The sequence below is a fragment of the Diachasma alloeum genome, unplaced genomic scaffold, assembly GCF_001412515.2.
Source record: "Diachasma alloeum isolate Michigan unplaced genomic scaffold, Dall2.0 Dall_scaffold_00183, whole genome shotgun sequence".
NCBI classification, from domain to species: Eukaryota; Metazoa; Arthropoda; class Insecta; order Hymenoptera; family Braconidae; genus Diachasma; species Diachasma alloeum.
This window is the reverse complement of record NW_021680349.1, coordinates 2,741,374-2,745,902: the sequence shown is the minus strand read 5'-3', so window position 1 is coordinate 2,745,902 and position 4,529 is coordinate 2,741,374. Positions and strand designations below refer to the sequence as shown.

The following is a 4,529-nucleotide window of genomic DNA, read 5'->3' as shown; positions in this document are numbered from 1 at the left end:
GCCCCTCCCCGCCCCGCTATCGCGCGTATGTGTGAGAGAAAGGGATAGACTGGAGGTTATAAACCCCCCACAGCCTCTTGGCTCCTTACTCCCAGCGAGAGTCTACCCTCTGTCACCCAATCTAACACTCAACCTTCACTCTGTGCAGATCCTCTACAAGGGTATATTCTCCATTCTACGTCCCCCTCTCCTTTTGTTTCTCCACCTCACTCACGGCTTTTGCATTTAGTATCGCTCTATCGAGCCACGCTATCGGCTGCCGACGATTATGTTACTTGCCTTTAGACGACAGACTAAATTGCCTCTCGAATAGTGGTAATCAGGAACGAGAATTTGCTGGAGAATTGTATCTTCTGGAGGGATAGCGCTGGTGATTGGGAGATTTAATTCGGAGAAGATTATTCATTTTTGAAGTTTCTTTTGGAGAGGGAAAATTAGATTGAATGGATTTTTGAACGCGTTATTTGTTTTTACGGGAAATTGATTTGTCGTGAGACTCTGAATATGAATCAGGTTGTGATGACTCTGACAAATTCATTGTTCAGTGTTGAACATTTTTGGTTGAAATTTTTGGCACTCGTTGGAATTTCAATGAGTTTTACTATTAAAAATTCACGATTTGATGAACAAACCAATGGGAATTATAAATGTTAGTTAAATTATTCCATGGACATTAATAAAACAAAAGAAAATTCAAGTAAATAAATTCTTGAATTGGTTATTTATTGGAAATTCTGCATAATTTGGAGCTGAATATTCATATTCTGCAGTGGAATTTCAGTGAATCTTCATTGAAATTTGACATTTTATTCTTCCGCCTTCCTAATTAGCCATTCTCTTGAAAACACTTTGTCAATTTTTGTGCAACATCTATTTATGATGAGAAAACTTCATTGTGCACTGCTAAACATTTTTGGTTTAAATTTCTGGTGCCCGTTGGAATTTCAATAACTTTTGTCATTAAAAATTCACGATTTGATGAAAAAATTAATGGGAATTATAAATGTCATCTAAATTATTCCATGGAAATTAATAAAAAAATAAAATTCAAGGAAATATATTCTTAATTCGTTTGTTTATTGAAAATTCTGCATAATTTGGAACTGAATATTCATGTTTTGCAATGAAATTCCATTGAATTTTCACTGAAAATTAAAATTTAATGAACCCTCCTCCTTAATTAGTCATTCTCTTGAAATCTACTGCTAATTTTCCATAAACTTTCGATTTTTTCCTGACAGTATTCATAAGCTACTTCCAAAAATATCGTAATTTTAAAAAAAATTCAATTTTCCACAGTTTTATGAATTTTCCGAGCTGTCACCGAGCTGAATCATACCCACACTAATTATCACGAACCAACTCTTAAACATCCTGACAAACAGCTGAACAACCTCTACATTCCCAAAAAAATCAATTATACCAATTAGAGAGGCACTAATCCAAAAAAATCAATAACAACATCAATATCCGTAACTATTTCTCACAAATTCGAAATAACGTATAAATGAATTGTGTATTCAGCTCGATGAGACAGGCTGGCCTGTCCTCACACCTACACGTTCTATTGCCTTGGGTCCGCACTCCGTATACACAATTTCGTGAGGAAGGGGGAAAGGGGACGAGTGAGGGGTTTGATATACGTGGCCGTGATTGATATTTAGGCGCGCCACTTAACACTTAAGAGGATTAACGTCCACGCGGGGTACAAGGATACGGAGAGGGTGGGTTTGTGGGTAGATGCGGTGAGGCCACCAACGAGACAACGAGTGAAGAGGTCCGAGAAGGAGGGTGGACGAGTGGTGGATTGGGATGACGATGTAGCCAGGGTGTTGGCAATACACCTTCATCCACTCTCCCTCATTTTCCTGATCGCTCCCCCCCCCCTCCGCCGCCCCCCGGCCAATGCACCCCACTGGATTCTGTCTTGCTTGCCCACACTAGCCAAAATCTCGCAGTTTCCCTCTTGTGTGACCAGTGGGTGAGGGACACGGAACGAGAGGACACTCTCTCTGGCTCTTGGCACTACTCGGAACCCCTCTCCGTCGTTAGCTGCGACACCGAGCCCCATGGTATCTGGCGTTCGGGGGATATACCCCCAACTTGCAAGCCTATATCCGAGAAACACGGTAGAACGCCCAAGCTCTGATTACAGTTAGTACAGTCTGCTGGTCTAAACCCCCATATAACGCGTCACACGTCTATCTCGGACACTAAGGCCTTTATATGAGAGAGAGGCTTGATTGAATTTCTCATCGGTAAATCATTAGTCCGAAATAATTACGGAGAGATTAAAGTTTTTCATTTTCAGGGATATGCCGCTGATTTTTGGGAATTCATCGTCAATTGTTAGGGATTTGCCATTGTGAAATTCAATTATTGAGGCGATTGTTAATAATTTTCTGTGATTTTAGTACTTATTTTTAGAGAAGTCATCATTCTCGGCTCTAATTTTTGGGAGTGTATCGCTAAATTGTGTATATTTTTAACGTGAAGAAAAATTTGAAGAACTTGAATAAAACATGTGAGGGAATTTGAGTTTATATTTTACTGATTTTATTTAGTGAATTTAGTTCACATTAGAGTGATTGTAGAATGTTTAAATAGAGTATCAGGAAGAAATTAAAATTTCATGGCTAATTTAGTAGTAATTTTTTAAAGAGCAATATTGAATCCGATTTAGAAGAGAAAAAGAAGAAAATTTCACTGGAAGTTTCATAGAATTCCATAATTCCCTCACTTGAATTCTCTTGTTTTTTCAAAATTCATTTTCATGAAATACTTTAAATAAATAGTTTCCAGTACTTTCTTCATCGAAAATTTCGGCCAAAAATTTTCAACAGTATGCAAAGTAATTAAAATCAATCTCCCCCACAATAACGAAAGAATTATGTCTTGATCTCATTCATGAATAAAAAAACATTCCGAGTCAACAAAATTTCCTGATATCAACGCCGAGACAACAGCTGTCTAATGCATTAATAAATTCTACAAAATATGGACTAATCCATCAACCCAATTGAATCTAATATATGTATTAAAAGGAATAAATTAATGTATCGCACATTTCGTGGGCGGTTGAGTTAATTCACTAACCGAGGCAAATTTAATTCGCACGACTTAACGCGTGACGAAATCGCTCCGTCACTCCTCAGTATACATGCCCCGCGAGTAGGTCATAACTATTTAAATCCCGATGCAAGAGAGTCAGCCCATCCCAAGCTTTCCCCTACCTCCCCCTCCTCCCTTTGAGTTATACGCTAGAACGGACAAATTGTTGTATTAGTCACACCGAGTTTGTATTAATAAGTCCTCGCCTAGACGCCATTGTTAGAGATTCCAACAATGTGCCATGTGTGTGTTTGTGTGTGTGTGTGAGTGTACCCAAACATATAATAAATACTTGAGGTCATGTTATGAATCATAGTGGATATATAATGAACAGAATACAATGGAAAATTTTCGCGGGGAAAATTAATGATTCTCGAAAACTCCCCGCGCTTCCAATTTGCAAATCTCAATTTTTCTCTCACACATTCAAATAGTTTTTGTATCGCAATTTCAATTGAAAAATTTCACCCCCGAAAAGTTATGTTCGACCCTCTGAATCAATCTATCCAACTTTTCCACTCTGCCCGCACTCCATCAAACCACGTCACGAAAAAAAAAAATTCAGAGAAGAAAATGTAAAATGTACCTGCAAGGTGTGCTGTTTCGTCATTTTGTATTCGAGTCTGGTGAACTTTTTTTCAATTCTCGAAAATAAAATCTGGGGAGAAAATAGTGCGATCAGACTTCTATGGAAAAGTATGAATTTGGAAAATATACATCTGCACTGAGAGAAAAATATAATTCTGCCAAGGAATTCTGTTTCCGACAAAAAAATGGCCGAAATTTTCGTACAAAGTTTCACTGTAAATTCTTGTTTGAAATAAATTTGATTGGCAGAAGTATATACTTCTCTCAGTGTAAACCATATTTACTTGAGAGAAGTAAATCATTTTCAATGGCTTAAATCTCAGAATGTTTGCGCTTCACGGAACTCGAATACATTCTCATTTATCACCATCGTTCCACGTTACATCATGAATACATTACAAAATTGGAAGTGCATAAAAAAATCATAAAAACAATGATTCCCATTAATTTCCATAAAACAATATTTCACTATTTTCCATAAAACAGTTTGATTGAGGTCACATAAGTTTCCTTTACCTTTTCCAAAATTGCTCATGGATCACAGCTCATCGTAGGGCCGCATGCCGCGGGTCCTCATGGCCATTGTCTTCACAAAAACCCATCACAAAACCTCCACTCCACCCACAACATCAAAGAAGCCCCTCCGTCATCTGTCCATCGACGAACAGAACCAAAAAAAAAATCTGAAACACAAGAAAATTGAAGATAAACCGTTATTACCCGTAACCTCTCAATTTGCAAAATAATCCAGTTCATCCCAGTGAAAATACCTCCAATGATTGGTCCTGGAAATCACCCAATGAAATGCATAATTAATTCCCCCCCCCCCC

At 37.9% G+C, this 4,529-nt stretch overlaps 1 protein-coding gene across 2 annotated transcripts in view; it reads right to left on the bottom strand.

The window, feature by feature from the left end:
* LOC107047590 (protein bric-a-brac 2) overlaps positions 1 to 4,529 on the bottom strand; it is a 251,942-nt gene that overhangs the window by 192,121 nt on the left and 55,292 nt on the right. For both annotated transcript variants that reach the window (XM_015270375.1, XM_015270382.1), the window contains exon 4: positions 4,216 to 4,382. The gene's annotated coding sequence lies outside the window, so the exon portion shown is untranslated. The remainder of the gene's footprint in view (positions 1 to 4,215; positions 4,383 to 4,529) is intronic.